This window comes from Trachemys scripta, chromosome 13 (genome assembly GCF_013100865.1).
Source record: "Trachemys scripta elegans isolate TJP31775 chromosome 13, CAS_Tse_1.0, whole genome shotgun sequence".
NCBI classification, from domain to species: Eukaryota; Metazoa; Chordata; order Testudines; family Emydidae; genus Trachemys; species Trachemys scripta.
This window is the reverse complement of record NC_048310.1, coordinates 21095626-21121979: the sequence shown is the minus strand read 5'-3', so window position 1 is coordinate 21121979 and position 26354 is coordinate 21095626. Positions and strand designations below refer to the sequence as shown.

The 26354-nt window shown below is 38.5% G+C and overlaps 1 long non-coding RNA gene across 10 annotated transcripts in view; it reads left to right on the top strand.

The window, feature by feature from the left end:
- Positions 1–26354, top strand: part of LOC117886420 — a 200210-nt gene that overhangs the window by 49020 nt on the left and 124836 nt on the right. For 4 of the 10 annotated variants that reach the window (XR_004647963.1, XR_004647970.1, XR_004647961.1 and 1 more), the window contains exon 1: positions 6902–6967. The exons of 4 other annotated variants lie outside the window; for them this stretch is intronic. This is a non-coding gene — a long non-coding RNA (uncharacterized LOC117886420). Of the gene's footprint in view, positions 1–6901; positions 7064–8461; positions 8527–26354 lie in introns of those variants that run through there. 2 more of the 10 variants (XR_004647964.1, XR_004647971.1) reach the window with 2 other exon arrangements.

Sequence of the window (26354 nt, the reverse complement as noted above, 5' to 3'; positions counted from 1 at the left end):
GAGACTGTGCCTACTTCTGTTTATACAGTACCTAGCACAGTGAGGCCCCAGTCCTGATCAGAACCTATGGCTGCTACCACAATACAATATTAAATAATTTAAAATGAATTAGGCCCCACAACAGCCCTGTGAGCTATGTAACAGCTTTTACCCCAGATTTACAGGTGGAACAACTGAATCACAGAGATTGAGGCCTATGTTTCCAGAAGTATCCACCAAGTTTGGGTGCCCAGCTTTAGATACCTAGGTCTGATTTTCATAAGTGTTGGGCACCCACAATTCCAGTTGGAGTTGTTGGCAGCTGTTGGTACTTAGTGCCTCTGAAAATCAGACGCTAGGTGCCTCAAACTGGCAAAATTAGCAAACACTTGAAAATGGAGGCCCATGTCACACTGGTCAAAAGTTTGAACCATTTCTTACAGGACATCAACATGAGAGCCAGGAATACAACCAAAGTATTCTGACTCTCAGTTCTGTGTCTTAACCACAAGGCCATGCTTCCTTCATGTCACTTGATTGAAAGAGTGAAATGTCATGCCATTACTTCAAAGGCGAATAGCCATATTGAAAGCAATACCATGGGGCGAAGCAGCAAGTCTGTAACAGTTGTTCTCAACCAGGGGTACGCATATCCCTGAGAGTACACAAAGGTCTTCCAGTGGGTACATCAACTCATCTAGATATTTGCCTAGTTTTATATCAGGATACATAAAAAGCACTAGTGAAGTCAGTACAAACTAAAATTTCATCCAGACAGTGACTTGTTTATACTGCTCTGAATACTATACACTGAAATGTAAATACAGTATTTATATTCCAATTTATTTATTTTATAATTATATGGTAAAAACGAGAAAGTAAGCATTTTTTCAGTAACAATGTGCTGTGATACTCTTGTATTTTATATTTGATTTTGTAAGCAAGTTAAACTTGGGGTACGCAAGACAAATCAGACTCCAGAAAGGGCTACAGGAGTCTGGAAAGGTTGAGAGCCACTCCTCTATAAATCTTCACCTATTTCATGTCCATTCCCTTCAGTTTTGAAAACAGTTGTGCATAAAGAAAACACTATATAGTCTTTGATTTCACTGAGCTGCATTTGTCAGAGAAACTCAGATTGTCTAAATGAAGTGAAAAGGAAGATTTTCTATTTACAGAAGGGAGCTTGAAAGTTAACGTTTCCTGTGATGTTAATGTGGGTGATTAAGAAGACTGTTCTCTTTTCTTTTTGTGGCATCAGTGCACAGAAATTGAAGTTATTTTGTCAGTTTTTAGAAAGAAGTGAATAAAACCTAAAATTAGAGACTCTTTGAGAACTCAAAGATTATAAAAGCAGGACTCTAATAAAATGTGTCTGCTTATTATGCAGGATTATCTCTGTCATACAATTGTTCACGTGTTACAAGCTCAGACAGCAAGCAAGTATTCTTTCTCATATTTAGAGAATGGTATCTCATCCTTTTCACTTTGGTTTTCTATAGTAGCATAATATTATACTTTCAGATAAAGCTATTCATTTTCAATAGTATCCCTGTATGGAGACTGGACAAAATTGCAAAACATTTTGAACAGGAAAACTGGTGCTAGAATAAAAAAGGAGGAAGGTTTTATTGCTAAATTAGGAACTGGGAGGTCATATGAAAGACAGTTTTCCTGAGGAAGAAGACTGGTAAATATGAAGCAAGAAGTTTTGCTAGAAATGCTATTGCAATATATCAGTATACAGTACATGTTATGTAAAATGCAACATTATTTCAGCTATCACCTTTATCTATATATGGAATGTAGTCTATAACCAAATGATAAATGCATAGCGTTGAGATTATGGACTCTAGTCTGGGCATTGTGTGGGTGTTCCACATTAGTAGTGTATTTGGTATAGCTGCTTTCAAAGCCTACCAGCTATATTAGGTCTGTTTGTTCTCTAGAGCACGGACAGGAATATACAGGATTCTGAATCAAATTTTGTGCCTATGTTGTGTTCAGTGTAGATAATAATGATTCATTTTTAACTATATGAGATGAATGAAGCAAGGGTTATTATAAATGCCTTCATGTTTATTCATAAAGCATTTAGGGGAGGTTCCTGAGGTATGAAAGGCACTTTTATCAATTCAGATTCTATGCTGCTCTAATTTTTCAACATTTTCCAAAATATAGTAGACTTTTAAAAACACGATGAAAACCAACACTTGTACATTTAGCCCAAATCTAACCTAATGTCCTGTTAATTTTTATTCTACTTTTTGGACATTTTGAACTGTTATCGTGTCTGTTCTGAGCTATATGTTTAGACTCTTTTCTGAATCATTCAAATTACCTACTTGTAAAAGTCCATAAACCCATATTGAATAGCTGATATCCAATCCCAAAGAGATTCTTCTTTAAAACAAAACAAACCTTCTATTGCTTGTGTAGTGTATTTGAGAGATGCATCAATTCAGATAGTGACATTCAAAATTAAAGTTATTCAATGGAAAAGGGAAGTCAACATGGATTCCAAATACCTTTCCATATTTTGAAATATGGTCCTTAGTCCAATGCCTAAGGACTGTGAGGCAGTTTCGCTCATTAGAACAATATGAAAATTAGAGATGCATTATTCTACTTACTAAGTCATCTCCCAGTCAAAAATGGGTACGTTCAGTATAAATAAATTATCATAGAAATGTATGAATTCTACTAAGGACTCAATCCTGCACTTTTTAAATGCTGCAATTTCCTTCTTTAAGCATTATTAGTTATCATGTGTGGGGACCATTGATTGATCTTGCCTGTGTATGGATAATCACATTTTTATTCTGGTTACATCATGGTTTAATTCCCTCCATATAGGCAGGTCCAAACTGTATTAAGCAACTGAGTTTAAACACTGTAAGTTTCATAGTGTCAGCCGACTCAACGTGAATTTTGTATACAAAGGACTGCAGAAATTTGACTTTTCTTTGTAATTAGTAATATTCTAGCAAATATACAACCGTCCCACCCAGGGGTGAAAGTAACTTATGAGACTTACCGGTACACAGGGCAGCCGGGGTCCTGAGCAAGGTGTGTGTGTGGGGGGAGGGCGAGGGGGGCGGCTCAAAGGGGGCCTCGGGTGGAAGGGGCGGGGCTGGGGCCAGACTCCCCCAACCAGCCCTTCAGTGTTGCCCGGCGGTGATTTAAAGGGCCAGTGGCTCCCAGCCACCACCGCCAGTGCTACCCCAGGGCTCCGGCAGTGATTTAAAGGGCCAGGGTTGTGCTAGTGGCGGCTGGGAGCCCTGGGCTCTTTAAATCACCGCTGGAGCCCCATGGGGGCAGCAGTGGCCGAGAGCCCTGGGGCTCTGGTGGTTATTTAAAGGGCCAGGGGCTCCAGCTGCTGCCGGGAGCCCCGGGCCCTTTTAAATTGCTGGGCCCTGGGGAAGCTGCCCCCTTTGACCCTCCTCATCAGCAGCCCTGCCGGTACGATCAGCTGTGTACCGGCTCTTACCAGTACGCCGTACCATACCTAGGGTGACCAGATGTCCTGATTTTATAGGGACAGTCCCAATATTTGAGGCTATTTCTTATATAGAAGCCTATTACCTCCCACTCCCATCCCGATTTTTCACACTTGCTGTCTGGTCGCTCTAACCGTACCGTTCCGGCTTACTTTCACCTCTGGTCCCACCCCAAAACATGTACTTGCCTCTACATTGCCTATATGTACATGAGACTGAGTTCACAGATCAAATCCAGTACCTAATGCAAATTTTGAAAAATGAACATTTTGAATAATCTTTACCATAAATTTGAAGAGGAGCTGAAATCTGGCTTTTCTTACAGTTAGTTGGCCCAGCTTATTTGCACAATGCATTAGTCTTCATGTATAACAAATAATTACAGTAAAATTATTTTTCTTAATTATTTTAGAATAAATAGATGTGAGTATGTGTCACGAGCTGGGGAAAAAAGACGTTTAGATGTAAGAATGCTTTAACAAACTAAAAAGAAGAGGAATTTTTTCTTTCTTGCAATTTGTTTAAAGAAAGCTTGTCTTCAGCCTCTGCAGTTACCTGATCTGTACCTTCCCTCTTTTCCGCCCTCCTCTAGTAGCCCTCTTTCTTCTCTGGTTCTTCTTTCAGCCTCTAGTGCTAAGTTTTAAAAACTAAACAATTGACCTTATTCATATTAAAATCCAGTTATTTAAAACATACATAAATTAAAAATTAATTATTTCTGTTGGAAAAAAATCTATTTTTTTGCTGTGACAGATATCTTTCAGGGATATCTTTGAGGGTAAGCTCAGTGGTTTGTGCATTGGCCTGCTAAACCCAGGGTTGTGAGCTCAATTCTTGAAGGGGCCATTATAGGGATCTGGGGCAAAAATCTGTCTGGGGATTGGTCCTGCTTTGAGCAGGGGGTTGGACTAGATACCTCCTGAGGTCCCTTCCAACCCTGATATTCTATGATTACTGGTTTAAGAATCATGTGGGGATGGGCTTGGCTTTGGTTTCCATTGCTGATTCCTGTCCCCACAGTGCAGGTTTATATGTGCTCATACTGCATGCATTTGAGTGTGAGATGAGGAGCTGGGGTATGAGAGAAATAGCCTCTGTGAACCTAACAGAATAGTCAATAAGTCCAACAGTTCTGTTTGCTATTCTATTTCAGAATACATTCATCTTCCTTTTGTCTCCTCTCTTAGTTTTCCACTATAGTCAAACAAGTCCTGAACTAGGTAGGCAGTGTAGTTTTAATGCTTAGAGTAGAGAACTGGAAGCCAACAATCTTGGTTTCTGTACCTGACTCCAACAAAACACAATATGACCTTGAACAATCACATAACCTCTCTGTGCCTCAGTTTACTCCTTTGTAAAATGATATAACAACACAGGTTGTTGTGAGGTTAAATTAATTTAAGTCTTTAAGGCACTCTGAGATTCTCAGATGAAAAGTGCTATACCAGTGCAAAGTATAATTAGTATACTTGATCTGTATTCTTTTGATGCATTCTTCTTTTACTAACATGCTTTAAAAACAAATATTTATTGGTTTTGAATTGTTTGCATGGAATAAAGTCAATCCTCTGCGAGTATAGTAGGTAATTACACTAATATGGGCATTGACGTGTCATTTTATTTGAGAATGTTAATTTATTTAAATATTCTTGCTGTTAGTTACTAGATTATTTCCAATGTCTGGTTATTTTTCTATTTTATATAGTACATCTGGAATCATCCTCTTAATGATGGGATGAATTAGATGTATGTGTGTGTGGGGTGGGGTGAAGGGGGTGGGGGGTGGATTCTCATTGCTTCCCTTTAGCTTTAGAAAAGCTACCAACCAATAATAGGCTGCAATGCCATTGTTGGTAGCTCCTAATTAGCTAGACAGAAATGACCCAGATAACATTACAAAGCAATTATTTCAACAAATTGCCCTTGGAATCAGTGCTTTATGCATTCTTAGAATGTTGCATTGTTCACTGTTTGCCAGTCAAGAGGTATTTATACCTAGTACTTTGGTCAGTAGGGCACAGTCAATGTCTCCATCTCTGTCTGAAATCTTACAGTCCTGGTGAGATGTCAGTAGATAACACATAGTGCTTTGAAACATATCATTTCATTGGATCAAAAATTGTGTTGCTTCCAGATGGAATAACCATCTGGAAGGAAATAAAAATAGGTGATTGTAGCAGGAAACTCTGTGTTCCAAGGACATAATCATTCAGAAAATGTTGAGTTATAAACTGTGCTTGTACTTTAACATGGATTTTAGCATGTGATTGGGCTTTTCCTGTAGCTGAACATTCATAAGCCTTAAATAGAAAGGCACTATTAACAAATAAGATCAGCTCACTCTAGGATAATGAACTTCTTTCAATAAGTTTACTGTTTTATGCGCCGGTGGGGGACAGGCCTTATGCTTGTCCTCACTTGGCATATACTATATAGTGTGTCCATGCAAATATTTTAAGACACAAGTCTGTTGTGTTAATTTTGATGGACTAAGTAGGCCCACAGATTTGTCTTTCTGGCTAACATTTTCTTTGGAAACTTGCCTGAATAGGTATCTTCCTATTCTGAGGCAGCCTAACCAGACTATGCGGCTGGCGGGTGGCGCTTGGGGGAGGTGGAGAGGCGTGAGTGGTGGGCACATGGTGGCGACTTGGGGAGGGGATAGACAGGGGGCAGGAAGAGATGGAGTGAGGGTGAGCCCTTGGGGAGGGGGTGGAGCAAGGGCAGGGCAGGGTCTTGGGGGAAGAGGCGGAGCAGAAGTGGGGTCATGGGGTGGAGTGGGGGTGGAGCAGCCACTTGGGGGGGGGGAGCGGAAGAGGGGAAGTGCCTGTGAGCCTACCACATAGAAACAAAATAGAGAGTGTGTGTGAGTAATTTTAGTAAGCTTTTCCACCTTCATGCTGTAGTTGTCTTGACTAGGATAGGCCAAATATTAACTCCACACAGCTATAAAAAAGCATGTATTTGTTAAAAGTTAATCCAGCTCTGATTTAGATTAATTAATAGCATGGAAACTCAGGGTGAATAGCCAAATGAAAACTTCTAGCTGGATGTTACCTAGCATGTTTCTTGTCTCTGGCTTATCCAGAAGTCTATGAACTTGTAGGATAAGATGCCCAGGGAGAAGTACATGGATGTCTATAAGGCTCATTGGCTCAAGGAATATTGTCAGACAGACCTGAGAGGTCACCAAAAAGGTTGACATCTATAGTGTTCTGCCAGAAGAGAAAGGGCAGGAATACATTGTGATGCATGCCACAGTTCCTTATGAAGGCCTTTCTTCCTAGCTGCCTAGCCTCCAGACTGCCTAATACAGTCTGTGGTGCCTAGCATTACTGCATGGGGACTCAGTCTAAAATAAACAGTCATAGAATGGACTGATGACTACATGGACAAAGTCTAAATAAAGACAACTGGAGTCTAAATAACGATTCTGCCAGTACACTGACCAGACAGAAATCTTCTGTCCTGTACTTCTCTCCTGCCTGGTAAGAAATCAGAAATCATTTATATGAATCTAGCTGAGCCCATGACAAACAGAATTCCAGGTCCATGAAGAAACTGATAACTACAAGAGTCTATAGGTATTAGACATTTATAAATGTTTATGATTTAAAGTCAGTGGGAGATGTATGAAATGAAAAGGTCAGAGACAGACAGTATCCTTTGCTGGCTTTGCCTTTCAGACTTTAGGATCAAAAGGGGAAAAGGAGGAATATGTCACTTTACAGGTAATTAAGGCATGATCAGAAAGTAAGGACCAGTTGGTCAGTCTAATGGCTTTGAGGATGATAGGTTAAGTGGATCTGATATAATTCTGGATAACCTTCCATATGCGGCATGGGAGAGACTTGCCTTGATGCTAGTTAGAGTGATAGGGAAGAGGTGCAGCTGTACTGCTGCAGTGTTGGAAGTGTAGACAAGACCTCAGTGTAAGCTCGAAAGCTTCTCTCTCTCACCAGCAGAGGTTGGTCCAATAAAAGATATCACCTCATCCATTTTGTCTCTCTAATGGACCAACATGGCTGCAGCAACACTGCATACAAGTATTTTTGCTAGTGATGTATTTGTAGAGTAAGGCTAGAAAAATTCCTTCTCTAAACTACCTGTTACTTTGCTCTAAAAGTTCAGAAACTTCTGTATGAAGAAATATATTTTCCCTTCCTCACGCGTGAGATTTGTATTATCATTTGAATGTATTAAACTATTGACTTCAGTCCAAGTCTTTCAAGTCTTTGCGCACACACCCAAAACTGCATAAATTAATCAAAGGTGAATCCTGGGCTTACTGCAATCAGGTGAAGCACTGAGTTTGTGGAGAAAAAAATCTCCACCCTTACAATTTTGGGGCAAGACCTGTGGAACTGGCCAAAACAAGTTACTGCTGCCCAGATAATTTGCTGAGTGGGTGAAACTATCTCCCACTAATATACAAGTATGTCAGAGAGAGAGAGAGTCAGTGTATACATTTTTATCTGTTAAAAGCAATAAAGTAACAGAGAACTCAAATAAGGAAATTACTGATTATTACCACTAGATGGCAATTAAAACACATCCAATAAAGCTATCTGGTAAAACAGCCCAAACCTCTTTTAAATCATGCAGTTTTCTTCAAAGAGCTTAAAAACTGGCCTTTTTGAGTGCAGTTTTGGCTTATCTATGTTTTCCTTAGAGCAAAACACACAATGATTTCCTATGACAGAAAAAAATATTGTTACAACTAAGCTGAATTGTGGACTGCACACTTGGATTCAGGCATGTTGTGGTAATTTTGGATTTGGAAAGGGCTGCATTTGCTTTCTTGCAGAGTTGCCTCTGTGGAAGCCTCCCCCTTCCTTGGGCAGGAGGAATAATAGGGTCAGCAGCAAGTAGGAGAGTTCTTGGCAGGGTGGCATATTGGAGTTTGCTGCCAGGAAGTTAGAAGGGGCCCCAAGCATGCAGGCATGTAGGGTCTGATCCAAAGCCCATTCGCATTGATGGGAGTCTGTATGTTTTGTGCATTTTTCTTGCTTCCAGGTAAATCTATCAGAATCGATTGTCCTTTTAGGTACATTACTTTACATATCTTACACTATCTATTGCAATCAGTAGTATTCTATGTTTGTGTATGTATGTATATGTGTTTATATTACTCACAGTGAAGATCTGCTCTAGATTATACATAGTGCATAGTGAAATACAGAAAGGCTGAGTGATGCAATTGAATTGAAATTTTCCCACTTTGTTTTTTTAAACAATGTATTCTTCATGTGTATGCTATGGAGTGTACTTACTTTTGAATAGAGTAAAAGGGGGGGCATATTTTGTGCTGATTTATACCCCATGCAGTTCCAATAGAGTCCTAATTAAGTGCAGAATATCATTCATTGTGCTCTCCTAATGCATACACAGGTCCCTTAACCACAGCAAATTTTGGACTTGTGAGATTTACAGCTAGCAAAATTCAGGGAACAACTAAAATGGAATTAATTCTTTTTCTTTTCTTAAAATTGCTGTAGTATAAGCTACCATCTTTTCAGAGATTGACTAGCATAGAACACAGACCAGTCAAATACAGGATCATTCCACTCAGGCAGAAATTCCTTATAGTTTCAAAAAGAATTTTGCCTTTGTGAGGACCACTGCATTGAAATCATTGGGAGTGTGCATGTAAGGAAAACACTAGTCCCTATAAAGTCTCTATAAATGTTTAGCCTGATTTAAGAATAAATGAAATAAATAAATAAAAGAAAGATTACTGGAAACAGCTTCTCTGATCACACCATTACTTTATGCTTATTTGAGCAGCTTTAAAAAGATAAGGAAGTACGAGTTTCACTCTGTGCCTGGTGCCACTGACAAATTGAAACTCCCTTTTGTTACAGAGGTACCTGCTAGAACCACAGTAAAGTAGCAGTTAGCATTAAAGAGCTTTTTTAAAAACAGATCTGATACTTTTGTTTTAAATAACCTTTTTTTTAAAATTGCAAAATGGCCAGGTAAAATTAATGAACAGGTAATTTAATGCTGTAAAGTGACCATTACATATTACATACAGACTAGCTTTTTCATAATGTTTTTCAGTTTGAGCATCTGAACTAACATCCTATCCTATCCTATCCCTAAAAGGCTTGATTTACATTTGCAGGACAGTCAGCTGCAGCTCTGAAGGAGCAATTAAATTTCTTTTAGGATTGGGTAGCATAACTGTCAGGGTCTGGTTTCTTTTTTAATTTGCCTAGCCACACCTCCTTCTAGCCAATGTCTTAATATGTTCCAGAGATAGGCACTTTCATTCTAGGATTGGGGTTCTCCCCATTTCACTTTTCAGTTCTCTCATTCCAATATTGAAACTCCTGCTGTGCCATCTTTTTTTCAGTTTACTGGGCAGTATGAAAGATTTGATTTGTCAACTTATTTGATTTGATTAGTTTGTAATGGATATGTAAGACCCCTGTTGATGAGTTAAGGAAGAGCTGTGGGTTTGTGTCCTCAGACCAGTTTTCAAACTGGGGTATCTAGGCAATTAAATTCATATGGATGCACTTATATATACATTGTTTGATTTTTTGGAGGTGTGAGCACCCACTGACTTCAGTAGTAGTTATGGTTGTTCACCACTCTTTTATTCAGATGCAGAAATACAGATTTCAGGTATCTAACTTAAGGCACCCAAGTTTGAAAAGTTTGGCCAAAGGAGACTGTTAATGGGGGCAAAATGATAGCAAAGAAAACATGTCTAACTCTAAAATGGTTTTACATTGTAGGTAAAAGGCAGGGAAATCTTTGCTTCCAGAAGATTTTCAGGTTGTTCCTTATGTACATAGGCTACACTATTAAATTGCTTCAAATGTAGTAGAATGTGCCCTAGGCTCAGAATAGCCTGCAATTAGCTTGTTTGTGAGAGTGGTGATTTTTGCTAGGCCTTGAATAGCCTGGTAAGACAATGGTATATCCCAGAATAGAACTGCAGGGTTGTCCAATTTATCTAAGATGTCATATGAAAATATACATATATATGACTGCCAGTACTTCTAAAGAAGCATATGTTTGATTGCCACATTATAGCATGTTCATGTTGCTCCAGCAGCGGTTAAGAATAAATCATAAAGAATTTCTGGGAGAGTATGACCTGATTAAAATGCTGGGATACAGAAATGAAGTGTGCAAATAACTTAGTACATGTTTTCTTTAACCTGAATGAGGTGCTACAAATAAAATGGGAAAGATTTCATTTTGCTGGCAAAGGGAGACGTGACTAAAGTGAAGGCCTTGCAGAACGGCAGGAGAAAAGCTAGAGGACGCTTGGTCAGTGATAGACAGTATGCTGACTCAGGCTCTGGCTCTCTGGGTGATTTTCCTGCATTTGTTCGGAATCACTTCATTGCTATCAGTGGAACTGAGGTGGAAAAATTTAGGACGGCATTCTGGCTCTTCACTAGACTTTGAGTTCTGGCTCTATTCTGCATTAGAGTGTCCCCTCTCACAAGTGACCATGATGCCAGATTGCTGGTGAACGCCTACCCTATCTCCTCACATAGACACCCCACAGTTCCCCCTTCTTCAGCAATTCCAGTTTAATGACTGATGGTAGGAATGTGGTCCAGCGAATGAGTTATGGAAATGGGAGTATGAAAAGATCTGAGCTTGACTGCCAGCTCTGCCACTGATTTGCTGTGTGTCTGTTTCCTCATCTGTAAAATAAAGCTGATTATTCTTTATCACTTCTTTTGAAGCCCTTTGAAATATATGGCTAAAAAGATGCTATATAATTGTTCGACAGTTCTTCAGAATTCAGGACACCCAGACTGACCAATGGATCTGAAGCTCACTTGGGGTGAGAAATAGGGTTTTTGAAGAAGCAATGTCATAACAGTATAGCAGAGCTATAACATTTCAGTGCTGAAATGATAGTGTGGGAAGTTGGCTTAATTTTGAGAATTGCCATAGGTTATCAGACATCCGAAACAAATTAAATTACCATTAAAATTAATGAACACTGGATACGTTTTGTTGTGCAGCTGATACTTACTTACTTAACTTGAATGTGTTTTTGCTCAGAGGTAGTAAGAGACAGTATCCTCAGCCAGGAGTTGGTCAGAAAATTTCCTCTCTGATCACTTTGTATTGTAGCTGAATCTACTTATAGAGCATACTTTATGTAAAGTGCAGGAGAATGGAAGTGGCAGCCTGATTCAGTGCATTGCAATGTTCATTTTGCAATACAGGTTTTAATAAACGTCTGCTTCTAGTGAAGTTATTCTGTTTAAAAAAACAACCCTCAAACAATGATTTTACTGTAAATGGGTTCCACTTTAATTTAAAATAGAATAGCATGAAGACGTGAACAACTAACCTCATCTTCTGCTTATTTAACCACAAATATATGAGTTGTTTTTGTTGACAGTCAGCTGTTTGTTGCGCTTGCTGACATGGGCTATCCCAAATGTCCACACATTCTGGACATGTTTTTAGTGTTTGGTTAGTTTAACTTTAAATCATTTATGTTTATGGAAAGCCACAAGGCAGCCAGTAAATAAACACAAGCAGTTGTATATAAATGATATATTATATAAATCTTTAAAACCCAGACAAGAATGTGTCAAAACTAAGGGTTCATTCATGAGTGTTTGGAGATGAACATTTTTTAAAAATGTAGTGTAAGCACCTCTTCCATTCAGCCTTGTTGTGCTACATATACTCCTTTTTTGTTGTCCTCCTTCCATAAGGATGGTCTATTTAATGAGAAAAAGAAAAAAAAAAGACATTTATCTTTACTTGGAAGCAAAAGAAGATGGTAATTTCCATTTACTATGAACAGCTGAAAGAAACTAGTCCCTGTTTAGTATCTTGAGACTGTGTATTTAATGGCTACTCTAGCAATTTTCAAAAAATCTTCCACTAGGTTATTACCATTAGTTTTCCTGCACCGGTGATAGCAACAGTGGGAGAGCAAGAGGAGACACAAAACCACCTGAACCCTCGATGATGATGAGAAGCTAATGCCTGAGCCCAGTCTACACTAACAGTCAGTGGTGGAGCTGAACTGCTGGTAGTGAAACTGTAGATTTCCTGATAATTGCTAGAGTAGACAGCCCATTGTGCTCTTTGACAACCTCTGTACCTTTGAAGGATCATGTCCGATCAGTCTTATAAGTCCTGATATTAGTGAATTAGCTCTTGAAAAACACTATAATATTAGCACTCTTCACTATCTCCTGATCAGTACTCCCTTCCCCTTTCCATGAAGCATCTCTGTCACATCTGGCATGGCACAAGCCTCTAGACATGAAGGACCAAGTGGTAACATTGGATAGCATTCCCCTTCCAAACCAGACTAATGAATCCCAGCTGATCTCACTTACAATCATAGCTGTTCCTCTTTTGCCCACAGTATGGTATAAAGGAGAATCTACACATTCAGTCAGGCTGTATTTCTTGAAGAGTCCCTCAGTTCTCTACTTGTCACTTATTTTGGATCCTACTTGCCGCAAATTTAGCAAACCCCTTATCCCTGCCAGCTCTGACACTGACAATGGAAGCATCAAGCTCCGTTTAACTTATTCACCAGTGGCAATGCCACTGAATACATTGCGATAGCCTCTTCATTCATTTTACTGCCTTCGTAGTCCTTTAATGTAGTTCAGTCTTTTCCACTAAGTTCACAAACTACCGGCAGCAACCAGAATCTTTATCATAACTGGGTCTCCATAATGTAGCTGGAATTCAGTGTTATTTCTTCTTGGCATCCAGCAGTAGTAACTTGAGAAAAGGCAGTGTGTCAGCAAATTGTTTTTTACCTTTGGAGAATTGGCTAGGTTTAAAGGTGATACTACCTGAGTGTTATTAAGGCATTTTTCATATTTTTAAAATACCCATGTTCCCCTTTCATGATAAATTCCTGGAAGTTTGATTGGATTTCCCAGTGAGGAAACACATTTTTAAAAAGTAGTGGATAATGAGTACATGAAAAAAAAATGAATGTTTCTGCATCTGGATTACTTATGCGAATCTGGTACTACCATAGCAAATCAGGTAACTGTACATACCAGGGAGTACTTGTCATGCAAATAGCCCTTTGCTTTTGCAAATATCCTATTTTGCCTAGCTCAGTGCATTTTTTGCATGCACAAGACAGTCTCTATTGTTTGAAAGTTTTCCCCAAAGTTTTGTACTGTAAGTTTTAAAAGCTTTTTTTTGTGGGGGGGGGAGGGGGAGAGATGGTAGAAGAATGAAAAGAATCCTGTCAGATGCACAATCTGCCTGTGCCCATAGTGTACAGACCTGACAGGAGACCCTCAGCTGGTGTAAATTGTCATAGCTCCATTGACTTCACTGTCTCCTAGAAGCTCAGCTCATCTATCTCTCCTTCATCCTAGCCCCTGACTCCTTTCTTACCTGTACTATCTCCTGCAGACCCTTCCCCACTAGATATACAACCTGACTGGACTGCCCCATCAGCTGCATAACTCATTTACAAAGTGATCTCTGATTTTGAAAAGGAGAAAGTCATGGCAAATTTACCATTGCCGTGTTAAGGAAAAAGGGGGAACAAATCTGGCTTTCCATGACTTCTGTGACTCATGTAACGTCTTATTTACAAATTGCTAGTGATGAAATCACAACGAGAAGGATCGTAAGAGGTCAAATGACTGATATTTTTAGAAACATTAATTAGTGAGTATCTGATCTGGCAAATTCTTACTCATATATGATCAATCCTCACTCATGCCAGTAGTTCATTGATTTCAATGGTCCATCTTAGGTGAGTAGGCATTAAGGAAGAAATTCATTCCAGTGCAGAGGAGTGGCACTTAAGTCTGACGTAAATCCTGTTTGGAGAGCTGAAATGGGACTTCAGTAGTGCATAGGAATTGTCTGTACAGGAGGAGTAAGAGTTGGAGGAACTGGGCCCAACATGTTAAGTGCTATTTATTATATTATTATTGCTTTGTGAATTTCTAGCAGAGAGAGACTGGAGCTGCGAAGTTCACATCCAAACTTCCTTTAAGTTATAGGATGTCAGATCCAGGGTTTTGATTTGGGTCTGTTTCAAATGTCCAGTTATTGACAGCCATACTCAGTATTCTGTTTGCAGGCTATACTGCAAGCTGTCAGAAGAATTTGTATTATGGTCCTTTCATGAACAGTCTAAAGAAATGTAGTTTTCAATACTAAAAAGAACAGAATCACTCTTTATAGGTAAGATATGTTATTTACACTACGGGGATTCATGTCAGTACATTTTAAAGGAGGTTGTTTGGCTGAACTTATTATTTAGCCGCCAAGAACGGAAGTGAGAGAGAAGAGCCGGTGAGAATTATTGGACTCTGTGCTTCAAACTTACATCATATAAACATTTATAACATGACTTTTATTTTCAGTTGACCACTTAGGCAGTGTTTTCTTTGCTGCTTTTTAGCTGGCAGATGCTGTTTGGGGCCACTTCTTGGCCTCCCTGTGAGGCCAAGAGACCCAGAGAATGCAACTCTTAACTGCATCATATCTGGAACACATGCACAAAGAGTGCTCATTGTAGCCTTGTCCCAATAACAGCCAGCTACACGATTTTAAAGACATCCTTCTGTCCCTACTATCATTGCTTACTCACACTGACCAATGGTCCCACCCGGCTTTCTCAGCATGTAATGATGAAACAATAATCATGCACAAGAGAGCTAGACATAGGCTGATCTTTCCACTTCTACTGTCAGTCTCACAGGAAAAATGAGGCCTAGTGGCAGAAAGATGTACTTTAAAATTTTGTCTTCATTTATCAAAAAGGATCTCAGTTCTAAGTATAAAAACTTCCACTGAAGAATGATCATATATATTTTCTTAGCCACTTGTTAACTTGGGATGGGAAGCAAAGTCTCTGTGCAAAAACCCAGCTTCCGGGCTGGCATAGGGTCATACAAATTGCTTTGCTTCCACAGTATGAGAGAGCATTGGAAAAAGTCTTTTAAACTGAAGAATCAAACTCTTCCTAAATCAGACAAATTATTTATTGGTTTTTACTGCATATTTTAACAAGAAAAACAACTTGAATTGGGGAGGAGGAGAAGAATGTGAGGTCTTTGTACTGTTTGCAGATTGCTGATAATGCTAGTTATCTGACCTACCACATTGAGTGAGTTCCATGTGCTTTTCTCAACATATTCTGTGGTTCATAGGTATGAAACTTTTTAGGCTGTAGTCATAGCTTACAATATGTGTTTTTTCCCCAGAAACCTCTAGTTAATGCTCCTCACTGACCCTTTTATAATCTATAGTTTTTGCTCACACCCCATAAGTAAGGGAGTCTTCACTGAAAGTACCTATCAAAAAAAGAAATCTGGGAGAATTTCCAAGATAAGGCATGCATAGCAGAGAACTCTGGCAGTTTTTCATCTGGCACAAATTTTTTATTTCAAGTTGGCTTGATCTTTGGACTATAATAAACAGTGATTTGCATCTAACAAGTCACTTTTAATACCTTTGACCCTGACAATGTGCATCTACTTTGGATTTATAGAAAAATCCCTAACTGAAAAGACAGTGGGTCACACACTGATGTAATACTGTTTAACTATGCTTCTCCATTTAGTATTTCTATTGAAACATGAAAGATGAGGCCTATGTTTAAAACAAACATCTAGCAACTTCAATTGCTCCATATATTTTAAATTTTGTATAGGACAGTCTTTACATTCAGATCCACACTATTTAATTTATGTGGGCAGAAAGGCCTCTGTTTCTCTGAACCTTTAAGAATTTAAGCAATATAGTACTACAAAACTCAGATTGCATTTAAATAGAGGTTGTATGCCACTCTCAAGGACTCATTTTAATTATAAAGAAAAAGGTGTATGTGTGTAATAAATAAATAATAAAATCTCCTATTCTTACCTGCTGGCTTTCTCTTTAGGAGAAAGGTGGTAGGTTGGGGAGGTGATGACAGTGATCAGGGCCTTGTAAAGTAACAATGAAACTCTGAGGCCTGCATAGAGCTTGATTAAAGAGCTCTAGAAGGTTACCTGCTTCACAAGCCCAAATAATAGTGTTTGTTCCTCTCACTTCCAAAGGTTTGCACAGAGAACATTTCAGAGTAATCAGGCTGTGATGTTGGTTTTTAATCTTGTTCTAGCTGCAGTAAGATCACCTCATTTATATTTTAAGTACAAAGCCAGTTCAGATAAGCATGTGAATTCTCCTGAGATCACTTAAATTCCTTTTCATAATTTAAAACTAGTCTCTTGTGGGGTTTTAAGGTTTTTTTTATATATGTTTGTTTCCCTTTATACTTGCCAGTAAATCAACTTATTCCAGGATTTTAGTTACCTAATCAATATTGGGCAAACACAGCTTTAAGCTCTAGTTTATTATAATCACTGGGTTTGTAAAGAAATCTAGCTATTGCTGTGATTATTTGTATTACAAAAAGAACTAGATTCATCTGTTTAAAAAATAAATGGATTCTGGTTTGTGAAATATTTTCTTTAGCAGACTTGCACTTTCACATTAATTAAACCCACAATTTCTCCTAATACACCAGGGGTCGGCAATGTTTGGCACGCGGCTTGCCAGGGTAAGCACCCTAGCGGGCCGGGCCAGTTTATTTACCTGCTGATGTGGCAGGTTGGGCCGATCGCGGCCCCCACTGGCCATGGTTTGCCGTCCTGGGCCAATCGGGGAGGTGGGAAGCGGTGCGGGCGAGGGATGTGCTGGCTGTGGCTTCCTGCCGCCCCCATTGGCCCGGGTTGGCGAACCGCAGCCAGTGGGGGCCGCGATCAGCCGAATCTGCTGTGTCAGCAGGTAAATAAACTGGCCCGGCCCGCCAGGATGCTTACCCTGGTGAGCCGCGTGCCAAACGTTGCCGACCCCTGTAATACACAGTACTTGTACTGACTTTCAGCACTCAATGACATTAAGCTTCTTAGCTTCTATTGTTGTTGTCACCATGCAGAACATCTGTTGCTCAGTAACAATTCTTTGAGTCTAATATTTTTGGCTTCTCCAGATTTTGTAAAATGAGACATTGATCCCACTGAGGATTTTGCTTTTTCATTTCATTTCAGAAGTTTGGGAGACTTAGCACCATTTCTGTCTAAAGTTTAAAGTACACTATGCTGTTAGCCCATATCCCACATATAACCTAAGTCCTGCTTCCATTACTCATACAAGCACTCCTATTGAAACTAAAAACACTGCTCATGTCAATAAGGTGAGCAGGATTTGGCCCAAAGTTTATAACTTTTATGTGAATTTACAGTGATATATATATATATATATATATATACTAGGATTATTAATAACCATCATATTAAAAATACACAGGCATCCGGTCATTTTGAATACTTTCAGGTTAATCATACACAGAAAATAAATTAGATTTATGTTTCAGCTGCTGAGGTGAAGTCAGTGAAACATTTTGCTATGCAAAAATTAGCTTCTTTTGAACACTTAGCAAAAAATGTGCCAGATGTTCAGACTAAAATACCAGTTATCCAATTTTCTCGTGTAAAGTTAATCTCTTCTTAAATTTCAACCATGCTGTGTTATGTGAGGTTAAGGCGGGAGTGCAACATGAAGGGATGTGGTAAGCCATATTGTCAGCAATGCAATGGAATGGTTTATATTTGAATGCGGAAATGCATTTTCAGTTCTGTTGCCAGGACAATATATACATTTTATGTTCAATGGTAAAATCCACCAGATTTCACAAGCAGTGATGTTCAAGAACAAATTAACACTGGCTGGGGCCAATGCCATGTCTTTCCTAAAAATACTGCCTAGGTATTAATTCATATTTGGTGAAGTGCTCTGAGGTCCTGCAGTGAAAGGCAGCAGAGTACAAAGTTGTTATGATTAATTAGTTAGTGCTTGTGCAGCACTTTGAACATGTAAAGTGCTATAGAAGAGTGATGCAGAATATTATTTATTATTTGCTGCTTTTGCCCCTGGCCTTCCTTACTTGATCCCCTCCCAATTATTTGCTGCCCTTACTAGTCACAGAAATGCAGAGATTTTAAGGCCAGAAAGGACCAATGGGCTCATCTGATTTTGTCTGCACGGCAAAGGCCATCTCCTCACACCAAATGATCCCTGCATAACTTTTAGATTAGCTGGAGCATATCTTTAAAGAAAAGACATCCAATTTTGATTTAAAGACTTCAAGTGACAGCAAGTCTACCACATCCCTAGGTAATTTGTTCCAGTAGCTAATTACATACACTTAAAATTTTGCTCCTTAGTTTTTGTCTGAATTTGTCTAACTTTGGCTTTCTGCCACTGGATCTTATTATGCCTTTGTCTGCTAAACTAAAGAGACCTTTACTATCAGAAATCTTCTCCCTACATAGGTACTTATTGACTGTCTTCAAGTCACCTCTTAGTCTTCTCTTGGATAAACTAAAAATATGGAGTCTTTTTAGTCTCTGATTGCAAGGCAGGTTTTTCAGACCTCAAATCATTTTGGTGTAGGTCTTTTCTGAACCTCCTCCAATTTTTAAAGCATGGACACCAGAACTGGACACAATATTCCAACAAGGGTCTCACTAATGCTGTCGATAGTGGTAATGTCACCTCTCTACTCCAATTTACTGTGCTGGTGTTTGGGAAGAATGGTAGTTGGCTTGGGGACAGGACATGTGTGAGTGCTGGGACAGAGACAGAGCCAATGTAGTGGGGAGTGCTCCTCCTCCGGAAGTACTGTTGGAGTTATGGGGGACGGGTTGAGAGAGGCCAGGGTATTATTAATAAACTCAGTGTGAAATATTAAAGCTAGAAATATTTCACTTAGATTCATTCATCACTTAATGCAGTTATCAGATTTAAATATAGGAGGCAAATTCTGGTCTCAATGGCCCCCCAAATGAGAACAACTGGGTAATGCAAAAGTGTCAGCTCATTCCTACCAGGAGTATGAATAATATATATATTGTGTGTGAGATTAGGTCCTGTTGCTGAGAATGGGGTGTATGAGCTGACATATAGACCATCAAACTATCAAACAGAATTTGGCTTGGAGTTTTCAAGCTGTAAAATGAATGATATTATAAAATGATTCTTCCATTGTCCTTTGAAACTGTGCTGTTATTTGTGAATGGGCAGCTGCTTCTCTCTCTCTCTCTCTCTCGTTTCTTCAGTTCGAACTATGAAAGAGGATACTTGTGCTGCTCTGCAAAACAATAATAGATATTATGAAACAGTAAATGTTTTTTGAAATGACAGTTTTGTTTTCGAATTTTTGTCTAAAACAAATGAACGTATGTACAGTAACTTTTCCTGTACTGTAGTGAGCATTCACTTTGAACATCTGCATTTGCATGTCATGCTTTTTGTGTTAAATGGTTTGTCACCGCTAATTTGCATCATTTGACTTCAACTGCTATTTACAGTCAAAAAAGAGAAATTTTAACACTGACATTTACTTAAAATGTGCATCAAACTAGATTTACTATAAAAATAGTCATTTTACTACATTTGACTGTATATCTGTTGCTGGTAATTTGACAATAAATGTACAGTTTTTCTTTCATTGACTGAGATTAGTATTACCAGCTTGTTGAGGGTTTACTACAAATAAATGTTCTCAGTAAATAGAGATGAATGAATAGTTATTTCTAAATTCAGTCACTGAAATATTGTACTATAGGTATACATTCAAATTAATAAAGTTAATTCAAATTTTAAAAACTGCTTTAATGCTAAATAATTGATATGGTTCATTGTAGATGTAGCAAACTCTATCTCAGTGATAAACTAGATTTAGGCTAGATTTTTTTTTTTTGCTTCAGTATGGATAGTTGAAGTTGGTAATAATCATAAGTAACTAAACTAGAGCTGGCTGAAAAATGAAAACTAGTTTAATGAAAAATTTAGAAATGTTGTTTTTTTTTCTTTTGAAGTACTTCAAATTAACCTACTGTACATTTTTAAAAAATCATGAATTTTTTAGGACTGTTTATTGAAAACATCAAAAATATGATGTTTTTGATACAAAGGTTGAAAAGTATTAAAAGTTACTATTTTTCATGAGAAATCTCAATAATTTGTTGTGAAAACAGTTTATTGAAAGGCTGTTTTTCAATGAAAAAAAACTTTGCTTAAAAAATTCCAATAATAAACAAAAGAACTCCTCACTTTGCTAATGACCTGTACTAAAGACGCACCTTTTACTTCTAGTGCACTTTTTTGGTGCTTAGGTTGGCTGGTAATTTCATTTTTAGCTGGCAAGACATTTGAATTATACCAATAAATCTTAACAGGTTAAAACATATGTTTCTCAGTCTGCTTGAACTCTACTCTGGTATACAAAAAACAACGAATTCTATTCTGCTGAACAATTATTCTGTTCTAACTACGAACTCGTCTGGTACACAAAAAAGCATGTTAAAGTAAATACATGAGGATTTTAGCAGCAATGTTAACTTGCGCATATTGTGCACCTTATTTATGTGATGGCATATGTTTGTTAACCTAAACAATAATATATTCAGTCACACATTTCACCATAAAACCAGTAGATAATACTACTTATGTATGGTGTGACCTAGATAACACTTACAAAGTGCATTAGGGTTCTGTATCCAGGGAAAAAAAAAAGACTGTAGTATCACTGTAAGTGATAATTATCTTGTGAGTGAGTATCTCACACTATAGCTATAGCAACCATTGTGTCAAGGGAGAAGGGAGCAGCTGCAATTCTGCCTGGTCTTTATGCTGATCATATAAGGAGCAGGGAGCCATGTAACCTATTCCTCTCTACCGCTTTTCCCCCCCATCAGGGCCAAGCAGTTATTCAGTACCAGGACTCTCGCAGTTCTGCATGCAGAAAGACTGCAGGATTAGCCTCTCAGGGGACTTTTGGCTAACTTCTTTCAGCACCAAATCCCCTTAACACTGCATGTAGAATCTGCAGTGGTTTAAATTGGGAAAGGTCATTACCCAGTAATGGGTTTGGTAGTGTCTAGCTGAAGGTTCGAAGCCCAAGCTGAGTAGCTGAACTCATCTGTTGTATCTAGTCATACTCAATAAGGAATCAACTTCAAGTGAAACTGAAAACCAAGAGCAGGAAATGTGTTTTTATCCCTAATATTTTCTCTGATATAAAGTTCCATTACTGAAGAAAAGGGAGGAATCTGGATGCTTTAATCTCGTGGACAACTGGTTGATGGATGAGAGTGCCTTAAATAGAACAACCTGGAGCTAGGCCACCTTTGATTTTTTTAAATAGTTTATAGCAGGAAAAAGGAAGCTCTCTATGTTTTTAAGACCTGTTACGAGTAATGGTCATTTAAAACAAAACAAAATTACTTTTTTTTCTGACAACCCTAATAGATCAGCTTAGCATATTTAGAAACTGACCCAGTACATGAAAAATAACTTGCCATATTTGTGAGAGCTTAGTTTCAAGCAGATTATAAGTTTATAGTTTCAGCACAACATGTATGAAGTTTGGGAAGATCTCTGTTTCTCTTAAATCCAACTACGGGGGGCGGGGGGTAGGGGAAGAATCCTATAAATCTTTATCTCTAATACAATAAAACTGTAAATGCAATAGTATCAGAGACTACAGTGTTGCGTGCTCACAAAGTATCAAAGCCAGATTTCAAGTTGCAATTAAAAGAAACAATGTGCCTAGAGGGACTTTCCTTGCTGTCATTATTGCAATGCCAACCATTAAACACGGGGGCTTTGAAGTGACAGTTACATCAGAATATGATTCGCAATTCCTAGTCCCAGCTCACTCAAGTCTCCAGTGTACTGAGGCTGAGATTAATGTGATCTGGTTACCACTTTATTCGTCCCCTGTTAGTCAGCCGAATAAACCTAAATTGAATTTGATTTCATTGAGCAACCAGAAAAGCATCTGTAGGTGCTTATATCCTTTGGCAATCATATCTTTTGTGTGTCAGCATATAGTTCTCTTCTTCCCTTATCACTTAAAATAATGACATTTTCAAGACTTCTGGGCATATAAAATTGTAGGATGGCATCTGTGTGTGTACTATAGTCAAATAGTTTGAGTAGAATATACCAGCTCCCAACATATCTTAGTTAAGGTAAGAATGCAACACTATTAACATAATGTACTATATGTTTCTGGAAACTATAATATTTACCAGATACAAAGGTTTTACTGGTGTTCACATGGGACTACCTGCATAACTCATGCTTGGCTTCACCAGTCATGAAAATATGTGGCTTTCCCAAACTCACGCTGATAAAATCTTTATCACCTCATGCTATTCAATAATCACTCTATCTATATACTGTGTAATATATATATAGACAGACAGAGAGGGAGAGAGAAAACAACGCATTGAAAAGGATTAAGAAATGACATAATTAATTTATTGTAACTGATTAGTCTGATTATGCCTTTGAACACCTTTAATTCACTGAAAGTTCTTATGTGGACATATGTAAAATCTCAACCTCTAGAAATAAAGAAAATTCTTGGATTGCCTCACCCTTTGAATACATCTTCAAAAGATATTTCTAATCATATATAGGCTGCTAATGTGGATATAGTGAAAATTCTGACACCTGGGCCAGACTCCAGATACATTGTATAAAAGTGTAGAGTGAAAAGGAAATGAGCTAATAGTCACTAGTACTACTCGTGGACGTTTATGCCAACATTGTCCACTATGGTCTGGATTAATCAAAGGGATAACAGCTTTTTTTTCATTAGTAGTAAGCTAACTAATAAACAACATTCTTATTTGCTAGCTACTTTAATATTTTCAACAGCTACACTCAGTGATAAGTTTGGATTTTCTCTGTTTATATAAACCTGGTTCCTTAGCAGATAACAGTACAATTCAATATTTATGGAGTGCTGGTTTTCTGTAAATATGGAAAACTGGAGGTTATTTCTAGAATGGTTCATTAAAATGAATAAGGAGACATCACTGAAAATATTAAATCTGTTCTACCATCATCTTGATTTTTATATATACAATTTATGCATGTAGTGTGAAAAAGGGACTTTAGTGGTGCACAGGCTGTGTTGGCCCTCTGAGTGGAAGTGAATGCCACCTGTAAGTTGTACCATTGAATTCAATAGGACTACTCACATGCATAATGTTACATGTGTAAGTGTAAAATCAGGACCTGCTTTGCATGAAGTTACTCTCATAAATTAGTCTGTAGAGGTTCAGGATCTTAGTTCATAGCAGGAAAACCTTCCATTTTTGTACAAAAAATGGCAAATATGTCATTATATATTTTTTTATTTGTTATATAGCGATGGAGGTCTGGAAAAGAGTTTTTGTAGGTGAAATGATCATGTTAATGCTGCTAAGATTTGTGGTGTTAAAGATGTACTAGGGCACCTTGAGCCTTGGTTAGGTGTCTTTTTAGTTATCTAAATCTAAATAAATACAATAAGTGATGGCAAGGTGCTTGGACTTTTATAGTACAAAGAAAATGACACAATACCTGTTCTACACTCTGCACAAGTGATACAGATCAGACACACAATTAAACAGTGGGCCATACATGTTTCGGCTTTTGTTTTAAAATATAACATGCTCCTTTGATGGATGGATTGTTTTTGAAAAGCTTTTGGATCAAGTGTGTACTGAGGAAGGATTTGAACGAATGGCAGATTAACACATATGGGCCAGGGAGACTTTCCATGCATAAAGGGGCAGCACAGAAGAGCCAAGGAGATGTATACAAACAGCTGGGTTGGCTGGGAAGTTTGTATATTATTTCAGAAGAATCAAGTATGAATATTTTCTGGAGTCATGGGTTGAAAGGTTGGCAAGGTCATTTCAGCATTTCATTCCTCCATGTTAGACAAATGCTAGAGTTCCATTAAGTTAACTCTATGTGGGTCAGGCTCCTGTCTGCTTTATGTGGCACTTTCCATTCCCCAGCTACTGAGTAGTATTCTGTGTGACAGCTGACTGCTGTCTTTGCACGCTGGAGTGAAAGCATTTCTCACATTGCAGTAGGTATATAGGTTTTAAAGCACTTTGGGAGGAAAGGCACCACACCAATATAGACGATTAAGAATGAAGATTACTATTTATGTAATTAGTTAATTTACAGTAATTGTATGCATTACTGGGCACCACAGGCGTACCGATATTGGGCCATCTGTCTGACTAATCTATCCTGTTTAAAGATATAGGTTAATTATGAGATTCACAAACATAACACAATACAATTATCACAATATAATGCAATGCTATTAACATGTTTAAAGCAAGTTCTTAGGCTTATGGGTCATTTAACCCGCCATGAAAAGTGAATACAAGAGTATATTGTGTGCGTGTGTGTGTGTGTATGGAGATTCTGTTGTCTGGGCCACTTCAGAATCAATGGTACATAGTGGTTAAGTGTGTTTTTGGGAAAGTAGCAACGGAGGGTGAAGGAGACCCAATAACATAACTTGGTAGCCATATTTGTTTAGGATATGGAGTGTCTTTAGTCTTGCAGGCCACAATTCAAGAACGCACTCAAGTGTATGCTTAATTCTATCTCAAGTCCCATTGACTTCAATGGGACTTAAACCCCTTTCCTAAATGGGGACTGTGACGGGTTGAATCACAGAAACCCCCTTGGGAGCTGCCACCCGATGTACCAAGACTACTTCTATTCCTGTTTTCCCTGCCAGCTCAGGACTCCAGCACCCTGTCTTGCTGAGCCAGACACTCCCGTCTGCTCCAACCCAGACCCAGATCACAGAATTACTTGCCCCAAAGCTGCAGGTTTACCTGAAAACAACGCACAGAAGTGTGCTTGTCTTTAGTACTCAGATGCCCAACTCCCAATGGGGTCTAAACCCAAGTAAATCCGTTTTACCCTGTACAAAGCTTATGCAGAGTAAACTCATAAATTGTTCACCCTCTATAACACTGATAGAGAGATATGCACAGTTGTTTGCTCCCCCAGGCATTAATACATACTCTGAGTTAATTACTAAGTAAAAAGTGATTTTATTAAATACAGAAAGTAGGATTTAAGTGGTTTCAAGTAGTAACAGACAGAACAAAGTAAGTCACCAAGCAAAATAAAATAAAATGCGCAAATCTATATCTAATTAAACTAAATACAGATAAGATCCTCACCAGTTCCAGAATGCTCCCTTTTACAGGCTAATCTTCTTTTAGCCTGAGTCCAGCAATTACTCATACCCCCTGTAGTTACTGTCCTTTGTTTCAGTTTCCTTTAAGTATTCTGGGGGGATGTGGGTGGAGAGGCTCCTTCTTTAGCCAGCTGAAGACAAAATGGAGGGGTCTTCCAGGGGTTTAAATAGACTCTCTCTTATGAGTGGAGACCCCCTCCTCACCCTGTGTAGAATCCAGTCACAAAATGGAGATTCGGAATCACATGGACAAGTCACATGCCCATGCATGACTCAGGACTTGCAGGTAGCAGCCATTACCCACATGCTACCTTGAACATCCTCAGGTAGACTTATGTGGATTGGAGTCTTCTAAGCTCTTTTGTCTGTTAAGTGCTCCCTGATTGAGCACCTAATTTGCACATTCCCTTCCCAAGAAGTGACCAAATGTTCTAACTAAGGCTACTTAGAAATCAAGCAATTATATAGCCAATGTTCATAACTTTGAACACACAAATGATGCCTGCATACAACTAGGATGAACATAACCAGTAGATCATAACCTTTACATATCAGAGGGGTAGCCGTGTTAGTCTGAATCTGTAAAAAGCAACAGAAGGTCCTGTGGCACCTTTAAGACTAACAGAAGTATTGGGAGCATAAGCTTTCGTGGGTAAGAACCTCACTTCTTCAGATGCAAGTAATGGAAATCTCCAGAGGCAGGTATAAATCAGTATCGAGATAATGAGGTTAGTTCAATCAGGGAGGGTGAGGTGCTCTGCTAGCAGTTGAGGTGTGAACACCAAGGGAGGAGAAACTGCTTCTGTAGT